We start from the raw sequence: 14821 nt of genomic DNA on the forward strand, positions 1-14821 counted from the left end.
AGTGGCTGTTTGTGCTTGGTATATACATATAGGTAAGAAAGATTTTGACTGATCACAACTCAAACCTTCCTCACAGCAATTTCGCAGTTCTCTCTTGAGTGATTTTGTTTCTGGGAGATGGTGAATACTGATCTGACATTAATGAGTAACCATGCACAAGATTGTCCTGTTTCAATCAGTGACATGACTTACAAGTGACTTCTTACAAGTTGGAGGTGACTGTTCACCACTGGGCCAGCAATACTCCTACTGGATCTTTGATCTCGCAAAACCTGTGTGAGTGATGCTGGGTGCAGAAGCACCCTAAGGAGTACACTGCTACCCCATGCACAGCACTAACAAAGGAACCATCCAGACTGATGCAAAAATACAGTAGAAAGAGAAAATGGAACTTTAATTATTTATAAGTCTGAGCAGAATAATAGATTTTCTTCTCAGAATAATATTCCCAGATATTCAATGTTAGAAGATTTTTTGTAGTGAAAACCTAGTCTATAGTGTGTGACATTTTTGTATCTAAATATACACACTGTCATATGTAACTGTATAGTATTCATTGTAATGGAAAACCATACATCCTGAATACACTATTGTTATTCCATTATAATTCCCTCACTGTTTTGGTGTGTTGCACATAGTACTCTGTTGTTCTTTTTAGTGAAAAAGACTAACTTTTTTTCTAAAATGCAGCTTTTTAACACTTTCCATCTCCCTGCCAAACAACAAGAGGTGAATTAGATCTCTTAAAACGCAAAGGTTTCTTTCTTCCCTCTAGGCTAAGAACAAGCTTGAAAAATGTCAAAGGAGATATTTATCTACATAGCTCTCTGCATATACCTAACAATATATATGCACACACATATGTAATGATACATTTTACATATAAGAAACTTTCAGTTTGGCAGTGCAGGTTTTTCAAGTGACTGTACCATACCAGCCATAAAAGTGACACCAGTTGCATCCCCTCCTTGTGTATCTTCTGACTTTTTTGGGGCAGAGAGGCCAGGAGTCAAGCTGGACCTCTACTAATGTGAGAAACAGCTGGCAGAAGGCCCTGAGCGTTAGAACTTGCTCCCTTTGCCCTTGAGCCCAAATAACTGTTTTGTTGGCCTTCCAGGCAGGCTGCAAGTCCTGTTTGTTTCTTCAACTTGCAGGGAAAGAGAAGTCTCTTAAAGGTCTTGCACATGTTTTTTGCTGCTGCTGGTTATGGAGCTGTGACTGTGTGCTCAGAGGGGCTGCGATGTTTCCAGGAGTGGCGGATTCCTGCATGTACATGGGCACATGCTGAAGAGAGCTCACAGCAAGATGGGAGGATTCCTTTTATGTAGTTTTTCTATACATCTAGATGAATAAGAATAGAAAACAGTTGAATGAGTTATTCTGTTAGTACCTCCTGGTCAGCAGAAATGAGCTAAATAATACAAATACTTCTGTGAGCAGCAGCAAACGGAAGACAGCAGCGTTCTCTATGGAGTGAAACAAATCCTGCTTGACTGATTTTTTCACTCAGTTTTACTAAGATTTTCTCTGATTTCTGAATATTTTGTAAAAATTTCCCTCCTGAGACAGTCTTTCAGTTCTCCTGCAATGAATGTTTTGACAGAGCCTTGGGGGCCGCTTCATTCAAAGTTAGAGATTGAGATCACAAGTAATTAGGCCCAAACCTGTGAATCTTCCACGCTCAGTCTCTCCTCTCCGCAGCTGCCACTTTTCACAAGACCTGCAGGAACTTAAGTGGGTTCAGAATTTATCAGAGGAACAGACATAGCACATGACTGACATTCCTATTTTCCACAGGAAACAAGGCAAAAAATTTGTAGGTGGAAATTATAAAATAGATTTTCAGCACTTCCTAAAAAGCACTTCCACAAACGCTGTAAGATACTGAATGCATGTACCTCTTCCCCTTGGATGACCCTGAAGGAAGTATGAAGTTTGCCTGTGAGGATCCAGTCAAACATGAGATGGAAACCTCTTGTCTCATAATTTGTACAGATACTTATTGAGATAAAGAGATCATAAAGCAGTTGTTTGAGGTCTGCAGCTGCCTGCTGCTGCAGAATGAGGAAGCCTTTTCTACCCTCTCTTGTACAACTTGGAAGTCTCCCATCTAACACCTCAACAAGCCTAGTTGTGCTTAGCTCTATAAAAAACAGACAGGAACAGGCATAATTTCAGACAAACACCATGTGCTACTATTGTCAAGAGCTGGTTAAATTTTTTCCCCTTAGAGCATTTCAGAAGACAAAATTTTTATTTTGTTGAGAAAAAAATGGAATGAGAAACACAACTTTGGGGTACAAATATTTTCTTTCTAAAAACTGGAAATGATTTTGGGACGTGATTTTTAAAGATTCCTTTTAATAGAAAATGTTTTTAAAAAAATAGGGAAAAGTCAAATTTAAGTCTGGTCTTCTTTGTCCAAAGTGAAAACTTTTTGTGAGGGAAAAAGGGGGAAAAAGATAGCTGTTGTTAACTCCTACAGAAATACTTAGCATTAAAAAAAATATTTATATGTCTTTATTTGCAGCTTTCTCTGCATCTTAATTGTCATCATTGTCTTCCCAGGATGCAACATTATTTATCAAGGAATTTTGTTAAATACGTCATACTCTCAAAGGAAGGTGGCAAAGGGGAAGTGAAGGAAGGTGGCTGTTGCAAGACAGCATTCCTGAGTGCAAGAGACTCTGCTAAAGCTCTCTGCAAGGCAGATAAATATGTTATAGAAGATTTTTCTTCCCACAAAGAATGTTTGCAATGAGTTGTCCTTTCCTCTCTTAAAAGTACAGCATATACGTCATCTTGCCAAATCATTGTTCTCACATCAAACTGCTTTCCATACTGAGAAACTTCGTATCTCCTTGTGAAAGTACGGGATGGCACCAGGGACAGGATAAATTGCTGTTTGTACACGTGTGTATCATCTGGGTAGAAAGGTGACTTTTCCTCCTTACAATTCACCACAGTCTCACTCTGACTCTGGGCTGTCAAATACTGGGAAGAAAAGAACTGCAATGTATAATTTATTTTGAACATGAGACAGTCTCTGTAGGCTTTTATAACTTCCTAGGTTAGTATGCTCAATTACTATTTGTGCTGTCATTTCTTTTAGTGGCAGACATAGCAAGCAGAAGTAGACAACAAGGCCAATAAATAAGGCTGTCCAACACTTTTAAAGAATAGTTAGGCTTGTCTAGATCCTATTTTCACTTGTTATTATTTTTATTCAACTTTAACCCTGCTGGCCAATATTTTCCACACCAGGAGTCTGCCTCAGATTGGAGTGTCTAAAGTCGAATCACAAATGGCTTGCTGAGTTTCTGGTTAGGAAAATCACTGTATTTGCCAATGTGAAAATTTTCAGGGAGAAGGAGGAGGATGCAGTCTGTCCCGTAAAATGAAGGGGCTGGGAGGGAGGTGGCAGGATGAGCAGACTGGTGACAATTGGTAACCAGGAGAAAGGTGACAACTAAAATGCAACTGAGGCAGAAAAAGCTGGACTGGCACAGATCCCAACTGAGACTTGCATTTCTTTTCTGTTGGCTAACAAGTGTCTCTGAAGTGGAGCTGGCTCTTCCCTTGGATGTGGTTCATGTTGGTTATATCCATATTGGCATGGAGCCCCAAGTGTGCAATGGCACTGAGGGCTCTCTCAAGCTGTGGTTGTCTGTGTTGTTCTTACAGACAACTTGAACTGAGGCATGTGTAAACCCTGTCTGCCCCCATGACAGGCAATATCTGGCCCTTCTGGAAGGACTGGAGGCCACCCTACTTGCATCAATCATTTGTCAGCTTTTCATGAGCATGGGGAGCTGTGCAGAGCCTGAGGGCCTGCCCACATGGCAGGTAAGTGGTTATGAGTGAACTCTAAAAGTCCAGGCTTTTCCTGTAAATATCTGTATGTATAAAACATGGGACACTTGCATCTCCATGCAGAGTGGCTAGGCTGCTTCAGAGCCATCCTTCTTTTTGTGGTGTCTTTGAAGGTATATGATGTGGACAAATGCTGAGGCTATTGTTGGGTGAGGCCTTGTTGCTCTTGTGCAGCCATGTAGATGCTTCTTTGGAGGGTAAGGGCTTGTTTGTTAGCTTATGTGGTGCATGTTTTTGCCGTAGATCTAATGCTGTGGGAAAACAAGAATAAGCCCAGCGATGGCTTTAACTGCCTACACTGACCTGCAGCTGCTAGAGAATCTGCAGAAATTTTCACTCCAGCCTCAGTAACTCCTATCCTGAGAGACACTGCAATATTGCAGCTTTCTTATCTAGCTCTCTCCAAACTGATGGTCCTCTATGCTAGACCCTCTGTGCTGGTAAGTTCAATCTCACAGGGTAGGGCCCTAGAAGGAAGGGGGTTCCAGGAGACGAGTGCATCCCTCTGAGTAAGAAATCCAGCAAAGCAGGCAGGAGACCTGCATGGACGATCAAGGAACTACTGGCAAAACTCAAACAGAAGAAAGGAGTATACACAGTGTGGAAAAGGGGATAGGCCATTTGGGATGAATATGGGGACATTGTCAGAGTATGCAGGGATGTGACAAGGAAAGCTAAGGCCCATTTGGAATTAAATCTGGCAAGGGATGTCAAGGACAACAAGAAGGGCTTCTTCAAATACATTAATAGCAAAAGGAAGACTAGGGAAAATGTGAGCCCGCTGCTGAATGGGGCGGGTGCCCTGGTAATGAAGGATACAGAGAAGGCAGAGTTACTGAATGCCTTCTTTGCTTCCGTCTTCACTGCTAAGGCCAGTCCTCAGGAATTCCAGACGCTGGGGACAAGAGAGGAAGTCTGGAGAAAGGAAGACTCTCCCTTGGTCGAGGAGGATCGGGTTAGAGATCTTTTGTCCAAACTTGACATCCACAAATCCAAGGGCCCTGACGGGATGCACCCATGAGTGCTGAGGGAGCTGGCAGATGTTATTGCTAGGCCACTCTCCATCATCTTGGAAAGGTCCTGGAGAACAGGAGAGGTGCCTGAGGACTGGAAGAAAGCCAGTGTCATTCCAGTCTTCAGAAAGGGCAAGAAGGAGGAGCCAGGAAACTACAGGCCAGTCAGCCTCCCCTCCATCCCTGGAAAGGTGATGGAACAGCTCATCCTGGAGGTAATCACTAAGCATGTGGAGGACAAGAAGGTGATCAAGAGTAGTCAGCATGGATTCACCAAGGGGAAATCATGCTTAACCAATCTGACAGCCTTCTATGATGGAATGACTGGCTGGGTAGGTGAGGGGAGAGCAGTGGATGCTGTCTACCTGGACTTCAGCAAGGCTTTTGACACTGTCTCCCATCACATCCTCATAGGGAAACTCAGGAAGTGGGGGCTAGACGAGTGGACAGTGAGGTGGCTTGAGAACTGGCTGGATGGCAGAGCTCAGAGGGTTGTGGTCAGTGGTGCAGAGTCTAGTGGGAGGCCTGTAGCTGACGATGTCCCCCAGGGGTCAGTGCTGGGTCCAGTCTTGTTCAATGTATTCATCTATGACCTGGATGAAGGGAAAGAGCGCACCCTCAACAAGTTTGCTGATGATACAAAACTGGGGGGAGTGGCTGACACACCAGAAGGCTGTGCTGCCATTGAGAGGGAGCTGGACAGGCTGGAGAGTGGGGTGGAGAGGAACCTCCTGAAGTTTAATAAAGGGAAGTGCAGGGTCCTGCACCTAGGGAGGAAGAACAGCATGCAGCAGGACAGGCTGGGGGTTGACCTGCTGGAAAGCAGCTCTGCCGAGAAGGACCTGGGAGTGCTGGTGGGCAACAAGTTAAGCATGAGGCAGCAATGTGCCCTTGTGGCCAAGAAGGGCAGTGGTATCCTGGGGCGCATGAGGCAGAGTGTTGCCAGCAGGTGGAGGGAGATGATCCTGCCCCTCTGCTCAGCCCTGGTGAGCCTCCCCTGGAGTACTGTGTCCAGTTCTGGGCTCCCCAGTACAGGAGAGACATGGCACTACTGGAGAGAGTCGAGCGGAGGGCTACAAAGATGATGAGGGGACTGGAGCATCTCTGCTATGAAGAAAGGCTGAGAGAGCTGGGCCTGTGTAGCCTGGAGAAGAGAAGATTGAGAGGCGATCTCATCAATGTGTACAAGTATCTGAAGGGGGGATGTTGAGAGGATGGGGCCAGACTCTTCTCCGTGGTGCCCAGCGACAGGACAAGAGGCAACGGGCAGAAATGGAAACACAGGCAGTTCTATCTGAACATGACGAAAAACTTCTTCACTGTGAGGGTGACTGAGCACTGAAACAAGTTACCGAGAGAGGTAGTGGAGTCTCCTTCCCCTGGAGATATTCAAAACCCGTCTGGACACGATCCTGGGCAATGTGCTCTAGAGGACCCTGCTTGAGCAGGGAGGTCGGACTAGATGATCTCTAGAGGTGTCTTCCAACCTTGGCCATTCTGTGATTCTGTGATTCTGGGATATCCAGGAGGACTTTATTTAATGACTGAAAATGCCATGTAGTCCTGCAAGGAAGAACCAGCACAATGGCTGCACCGTGATGCCTTTCAGACCTTCCAGCAAAGGAAACTGGCAGCTGCCCACAGTGGGGTTGCAGCACAGGAGGCGTCCCAGCACCATCAGGAATGGCTGAGAAGGCAGGAAGCCCTAGCCAGCAGGTGTCTTCTGAAGAAGAGAAATGCTTTCACCACCAAAAATTACAGCGTTCCTCAGGAAACAGAGCCAGCATGAGCCTGGTTAATAAAGGTGGCTTTAAACTCCCAAGCAGTCACAGCGTTCTTGAGAGTGGCAAGCTAAAGGAAGAAGTGGGTGGAAGGAATCCTTCTCAATTTGAAGAGCTGTACCATATGAGTATCACCCAGAGAATTCCCCCTAGTTTTGAAGTATTTCTCATCTTCTTTGCTGTGACACTGACATTGCTGGAACAAGCCTAAGAGACAAGAGCGAACACTGTCCATGGTTTTCAGACGCTTGCAAATGAAGTTTTGTCCCGGTTCTGAGTCTTGTGTTGTAGTACTTTGGCATACCTTCTACTATCTGGATACTCTTGCTCCATCTAGTGAGTAAATTTATTGCTTATCCTGACTTCATCTTGGCTGCAGAGAGGGCTTTGGGAAAAGTAACATAGTTTATGAATTTGACCTATGCAAACATGGGAATTACCCAGGAAGATTTTTTTAAGTTTGATTTTGTTGGAAGGGTAAGAATGACAGTGATTTCTGCTTACAGCTGCTCATTGATATGTCTTTTAAATTATTTTTAAAAGACTTGAGTGTTTTTTTCTAATGAACTTTCCCATGAAAATCTATTTCTGTTTCTATTCAGTGGGTGGATTTACTTGTTATGTGAAGCAAATGAGGGGGAGAGATAAAATGAAAGAAGTTGGTTTAAATACTTTAACTATATCTGTTACAACCCATCTTTTCTGTTCTTACTCAACAGCCAAAAATGCATTCCTCTTTTATAAAAGAGGGAACACAAGGGCACCAGCTCACAGATCTCTAATGCAATAAAAGTCATCTCAGAGACCTACAGGAGGGGCCCCATCCTGCTGGACACTGTTGAAAGAAGAGCAGAGGTGCCGCATAGCAGCAGGGAGCTGCTCAGGACCTGCTCTGGTGAAACCCTAAGGAGGCTCAGCAAGGTTTGGATTTGCCACTTCTTCCTTCCTTCCTGCCTTGTCTTTTCACCTCTGAGACCATCTTCCCTACCCCTGGCCAGACACATCTCATGCCATATTCATCACTTCCCTTTTCCCTTTGTGTTTCCGAAAGACATCTGTTGAAACTGTGAGAGGAAAACAGAGAAAGGCGGGGGAAAAAAAAGAAGCTATGGCATCTTTGCTGTGGGTTTGTTTTCGGGATGCTTTTAGACACTCATGGAAGAAAACTCTGCTCCTTCCAGTTGGCTGCAAGTGAGACCTGGCAGTCTGGTGGGCCCCCAGGTGCATACCATAGCCTGACCTGCCCCAGGCACCAGGCTCACCCCACCGCTTTCTCTGCTTGTGTCCTACGACTTTGCTGGCTGTCGCAGTTGTCTCCGTCTGTCCCTGTCTGTGCCTAGCTGTGGCTGGTGGCCACGGCTGGCCAGGTGGCCCTGCTGGCAGGGAGCCCAAAGCGCTATTGGGTTGCCCTCTACCACCTCCTGCCAAAGCCCTGTGGCTGTGCATGACTGGGCTGGAGGCAGCACAACCGAGTCCCATTTGCTCCGTCGGAGCACGTGAGTGGTTTATGGAGTAGTAACAACGTGATGTGCACATTTCAACCAGATGTGATGGCTATGTAACATGGTAGCAGCAGGGACACTTGACTGCACAGTAAGTGCCATTTTCTTTGGGTAGAAGTTTCCTAATTTTATTTGAAAACTCCTGTTATTACTTCTGAGGTTGGTTAAGCTCATGTAATAGTTATCCACCATATGTAAATATATATATACATGTATATATCTTGAAAGCATACAAGTTGAAGGTATAGGGCTTCCATGGCTAACAGGATTTTCTGCTTTTAAGTGAAAACAGTTTTTTGTTTTGAAAAAAAATTGAGTAAGGAAAATTCCCACTATCCCCCTCCAACAAGAACCCTGAAAAAAATCTCAGTACTGTTTTGTGCCTATTATGACCAAAGTTATACAGAATTTACAGAGAGTAACTCAAAGCTTTTGCCTTTACTGCTTTGTTTATTGGTTCAGCATTAAATGCCCCATAATAACAGAGAACAGTATATTAACCATCTAGAGAGGGCCTGATCCAGGAGTTCCCTTTATATAGGGCTCTGTGCTGTTAAATATCCACTGTGCAATTCTTCTGCACAGTACTATTTTCATAATTTCTTGAGCAATAAGATATTATTTTGCTAAATTCTGCTGTACAAGGGTTGGAAGCAAAGATAAAGCAAGCCTATTCCTGTATTTACCTTCAGCTCTCCCCTGCGCACAGTGTGACTCTGACAGCCATCCCAGTGTAAAGTAGGATGGAGCTGGGCCGCTGTTGGCCTGGGAGACTCCCAGTTCACACCATGCTGAAGGGGATGTATCAGTTCAGTGCATAGTGCTCTGGCATCTCTTGCCACTATTGACTGTAACTGGCTGCTAAAATCCTGCTTTTCTGGAGAGTTATAAATGCCCAGGTGACATTTGCTGCAATATTTGTCCTGGTGTCCTGCCATAGCCAAATTCCAGGTCAGGCAGTTGATTTCTCTTACTGTGCAGCTTCAGACTGACACCGCTCCTTTACTTCTTCCATTTTAGCTAGTCATGTATGCAATTATGTGCCATTAGTTCACTTTGCTGCTCTATCTATGAGGTGGCTATAGGTCATTTATCAGTCACATACAGACACTGTGGACATAACAGTGGAGGTAAAGGCGTTCATTCATTATTTCTAAACATCCATGGTCAAAAGTATTGAAGAAGCAGACTATACAATTGTCATAGTTAGGAGAGGTCATGGCTGCCTGACTTGAGCTTTTTCACTTACTTTTGTGGGTTTGTTGGCCTTGCATGACCTCCACAGTTCACAGTAAAAATGCTGCACTCTCATCCCATGCGTCCCTTGAGCCTGATTCAGGAGTTTCTACTTTCTTACCTCTGGACTATCATGAACCCTGTGGTCTTTAGTCCCATCATCAAAAGCTCCAGATCTGCGTTTCTGACTTAGTGAGCAGAATACCAGTTGCAGGTAAAAAAAGTAAAAAAAATTAGAATCTATCTATATGCTTTGAAACAGTGGAGACAGTTCATTGTGAAACTCGTTAGCTGTTGAAGCCAGTGAGCGTTTTGTGTACCAAATCTTGGTCTGAGCAGCAGAGGAGCTAAGGAATTAATGCAGAAAAGCAGAGGGAAGGAAAAACAGATGGGGAAAACTTCTGGATGAATTAGAAATTGTAGAAATCTGACAATAAAGTATTGGTGTTCCTACAAGGCAATGGTGAATGCATTCAGAGGGCAAAAGATAGGCAGATTCAAGTGTGAGATCTGACTGGCCGCCGATTTTTTGATCCAGTGGAAGAGAAATGAATACACTTTGGTGCAAAATATCAAGGAGAAGCCTTCAAAATATCTGATCACCTGAGTCTTCTGCTTACATCTGGGAGTTGGCGGGAATCGTGTGAAGAGCAGGATCATTCATTGTACTTACTGTCCCTTGGTAGGTGTTTTAATCGTTGCCATGGGGTTCAAACAAAGGTTAGAGATGCCCTGATTATGCTAAGGAAATGGGGACAATCAGACTGGACAGAAAACTGCTTTTAAAAGACTGGAAACTGTTCTAGAAGCTTTTGGTATTTAATTCATCAGTTTACCTGACAGATAACCAGGCATTTCCTGCAGTGAATGCAACCAAAGGCTTTTAGCTGTGCATGGGAAAGTGAGGGTGAATAAAGGAAGCTCAAGTGGTTCCTAGACAGAAGGATGGAGAAAGATAGATTACAAGAAAAGGCTTGTGAAATTGCAAAGTGCCTGTGGAGAAAAAAGCAAGATGTTACAGTAGAGTGGCAGCTCCTGAGCAGCCATTTGGGTTAGCTAGTGTACAAGACAGCAAGTAATTTATCCAAGGTAAAAGAGCCTGTCTGTGGAGCTATTTAAAACATACCATAGCTTCCTTAGTAAAAAATAACCAGTCATCCGATCATTTTCTGGAATTTCTTTTTTTTTGAAGGCTTTATGTTGAAGGACATTCATTTCCCCTGAAATATTTCATGTGTGAACCTAGTTGGATGTACCTGGAATCAAACCTGCCTTACAGACCACTCCAGAACATTTTAGCTGGTATTTTGACCCGGAAATGGAAGTGCTGAGACAGCACCTGAGGAGGCTGTTCATATGGTGTCTTCAACGTGGGCTAAGGTGGATATTTAGGATGAAAAACAGGAAGAATTCAGGCAGAGAGAATAGACCAGATGCTGTGAAATGCAAGTCCTACTGAAAATCAAGAAGTAGCTTGGGATCTTGGCTTTTCTCGCGCCGTATGGAGACAACTGTCCCAGGGGATCCTTATGGAGCACAAGCTCTGTCTTCAGTCTCCTGCAAAACACCCAATCTCTTGCCATAAAAAGCCCTTTGGACTCCTGATCCAGAAGGAGGAACACTGCCTGGAAATTGCTGCCTCCACACTGGCAGTGCTTGGGTTTCCCCCAGGAGGCTTCTCAGCCAGGATCTGATCTGCTCTCTCTGAGCCTGGCTGCCCTGACACAGTCACAGCCCAGGGAGTCTATGGCAATTAGGTAGCTGGCAAAACCCAGTTTAGTCCAGGCTGTGCTTGAAAAAAAAGCAGGTATTTTGATTTTCTCTTTTAGAATTCTCCATTTTAGAAGGAATATATATCTAAAGACATTTCTATACATAAAAGAACTTCAGGAAATTCAAGGAACATCTGCATTGTGGAAAGGTGCTTTCTCTTGAAATACTCTCTGGGGGGGAAAATGCACAACCAGATAGCTTTGTGACTAACTGATGCAAAATCCTTCCTCCCCCCCATCATGCAACTGCTGCAGACGAACTGTGCCCTCGCTATAAAGCTTTAGTTCAGATTCATATTGTCTAACATTTTGGATATTCTGATCTGAGGCTTATGTTTCCATTCCTTTTCAGGAACTATACAGCTCAGACCCAAGCTTTCCTGACATTCAAAGACCGAACAACACCTCCGCGTACTCAGGGCTGGGGAGGCAAAATCCCTTCATGTTTACAAAGGGCAAATGACACTCCTTCTTCAAGTTACATGCCTGTGTCCTGGCCATGGTTCATCGCTTGCTGTGTCTGGGGCTCTCTATGGCTCCTGCTACCAGCACCCGGCTCTGTGCTCTCTACCATTATGATCATTTAAGACATCAAGGACTAATAGGATTGATACTTGGCTTTTAAGCTTGGGAATATGCAGTAGACAGTTTTATTCCTGTATGCTGATTCTAAACCATTGAACTCGATTATGCATTCTTATTCAAATTTCCTACTGTTCTTCTACTCTGCCCAGCATATTTGGAAGTAGTATAAAAGTACAAACACTACTGGCAACTCATTTCTGTTATTTTTGCAGTTTATTTTAATTAGTAGCCAAGCTTAAATGTAATTTTTCAATGCTGTATTTTTTTATTCCAAATCTTTAATGTCTTCCAGATCCACTCCAGGTTAATGGGACTGGGTGGTAACTAAGCCTTAAATTTGATCCAGAGGAAACTGCCATGCCCACTTTGAGTGTTCTTTATTTGCTTATTTTTGCTCTTTTATTTTTAGCTATATTTTGTATTGCATTTCTCTCTGTGTGTGCATTTTATAATTATTACAGACTTCATTTTTATGTGGCATTGATTCTTGGCACTGAGCTTAAAGGCTAGAATTGAGAAAACTATGAAATTACTACATTAGCACAACCACTTGAAAGTCTCTGTTATGTACCCAACTCTGCATTTATCTAACCTCTCTTCAACCACTCTACAGGAGCTGATATAATGTATTCATCATCTGGGGAAGAGAGAAAAACAGAGAAGAGTGAGAATATCAGTCAGTTGTCATTTACCAGGTTAACTGTGGTCCGGAATTTGCCTACTTAGCCCTAAAATGCAAAGCATTCAAGACTTTCTTGCAAGTAAAACTTAAAAAAGGTGGAGTCATGATGACCAAGCATTAACAGCCAAAAATATCTTTTTTTTTTAGTATGTTCTATGCCAATGAATTCCCCTGCAAGAAGTCTATTTTATTAAATGGAAGTGCAGAAAAAATGATTCCTTCTTCTTTATTCAGATGTGGGTTTCCCTTCATGAGGCCCAGGATGGGCAAGTTCTGTGCCAGTGACAGGTCCTGCGTACGTGAAGATGTCTCCACTTTGAAAGCTAGTGCTTTGCCTCTTCTCAGGAAGTTAGAAACAAAGAGAGAAAGTTTATATGCATCGGGAAGAAAGATTTTTCAGTTTCCCAGTTAGACTCAGTGTGCTTTGGAAAGGTATTAAAATAATCTTCTTTCAAGCTGTGATATTCTTGTTTAGCAAAGGTATTATGTATCATGAGGTGTGTCTTAGGAGAGTACCTTTGCACCTGGCACGGTTAAGACTCATGTTAACTAGTGGGTCTTCACAGCAAAATGAGGGTCTTGACGGGATGGTAGCTCTGGCGACTCCCCAGCTGAAGCAGTCATGGAGTCGGACAGTGGTCTGAACTCCAGAGCCGAGGAGGTTGACCAGGTTGGTGGTGCTCTCCAGCTGAGCCAAGGTGCCTTTGCTTGAGTTGTTGCAATGCTGACTGGACCAATGAAGCACAGAGAGGCTCACATGCACTATCCCTATAAATTCATTTTGCTTTGTGAACATAAGAGGCCCCATTATGGACAGAAGATGCCTAGCTTTGCAGCAGGGCTGGAAGTTTGCAGCTCTGTCTGAGGGGGGAATCGCTGCCATCTCCTTCTTTCCCAGAGGCTGCTTCCTCCTCTTGCTTCCCTTCTTTCACACTGTGCAGCATTGCCACTGCTCCTTAAGTGCTTCCCCCTTAGCTCAAACAGCAGAGGCCTAAACTTCTGCGAGGGGGAGTATTTCAAGTGCTGAGGTAATGACTTACTCAGTAAAACTAGAAATCTTTACACCATAGATGTTACCTACACAAACACCATTTTGTCCGTCATTGCAGACTGTTTCCAACGGTCTAGGGGTGTTAAAACAAAGGAGTATTTCTGTTTGGGTGTGAGGAGTCGTGGTTTCCTGACTGGATAAGCAGCTGAGCCATGTTTCTGAATATCTATCAAATTATATGCTACCTGGTAAATGATGGACGCTGATATTCCACCACGGCTCTTTACTAGTTTTGGTTCTTCCACTGTATGTGCGTGTGCATTGTGCACATGCATGTGAAGCATCCAGTATACTGAATATGTGAGCATTTAAACTACTTGCACTACTTTGCTGGATAGTGCAATGTGTTAACTGCATGTTGCCCCTTGCAACACCTGGGACTGTTTCTAAAACTTAACACCTGCAACCAGCGACATCGAGTCGTGGCTCTGCCAGGAGATCACGGCCGTCCAGAGCCCCAGCAGGAGCGGTGGTGTCCCTCATCAGTGGGGTCTGTCCCCAGAAAAGAGCTTTGACTTCTCCTTTCCAAAGACCTCGCAGCCAGCAAGCCCCAGCTCCAAACTTCACAGTCTGACCTCTCATTTTCAAGCCACTTCCAATTCAGCATCCCGTGTGACTGCCGAAGCAGAAGAGCCATCCCCCTAGCCCATGCTGAGCAGAAGCAAACTGGGGAGGAGAGAGATAATTTTGTTTCCCATTTACTTTCCAATGTGCAAGGATACTCTCTTTTGGAAGTCTGCTTGACCAAGGACTAAGGCACTGAGGGTGAGTAGGGCAGGAAGGCACATGGGCACAGCAGTTAGCTGCCAGAAGATAGGCATCATGTTCGAAGGATGTTAAATTCTTTTTTTATATTGAATTAATATACAAGGGATTATTATAGATATTCCTTCAGCATCTTAACCACACTTAGAGGGACTTAGGTTATTAATGCCAAATATAATAATGTGTCCTAATCGTGGCTGAGCTTCTGTTTCTCATTTGCTCCTTGCCATTTTATATTTCTCTGCCCCTCTTTCCTACCAACACCTCTGTTTATCTTGTGATTCTTCCTTGTGTGTCTCCACACTTCCACACTTCCGTTGGCCCTGTTCCTTTCTCAGATTTCCTTTAGTCTTTCTACTCTCCCATTAACTGCAAATTGCCTTTTGAATATTCACTTCCATTCCTTTATTAGCATGTTAATTCACTTATTTCTGGAGGACTGTGGCCAAGTGTTGGGGAGGATTTTTGCTTCTTTGTCTTGTTTTAATTCCCTGTCCATTGTCTCATATCACTTCCTCCCTTTTGTTTTGTGGAAACCTGTGAGAACCTGGCCTGACTACG

The 14821-nt window shown here is 43.9% G+C and overlaps 1 protein-coding gene across 2 annotated transcripts in view; it reads left to right on the forward strand.

The window, feature by feature from the left end:
- The first annotated feature begins 3689 nt into the window (after positions 1–3689).
- Positions 3690–14821, forward strand: part of CALD1 (caldesmon 1) — a 279725-nt gene continuing 268593 nt past the window's right edge. For both annotated transcript variants that reach the window (XM_068947889.1, XM_068947959.1), the window contains exons 1-2: positions 3690–3846; positions 7387–7588. The gene's annotated coding sequence lies outside the window, so the exon portion shown is untranslated. The remainder of the gene's footprint in view (positions 3847–7386; positions 7589–14821) is intronic.

Source organism: Struthio camelus, chromosome 1 (assembly GCF_040807025.1).
Source record: "Struthio camelus isolate bStrCam1 chromosome 1, bStrCam1.hap1, whole genome shotgun sequence".
NCBI lineage: Eukaryota > Metazoa > Chordata > Aves > Struthioniformes > Struthionidae > Struthio > Struthio camelus.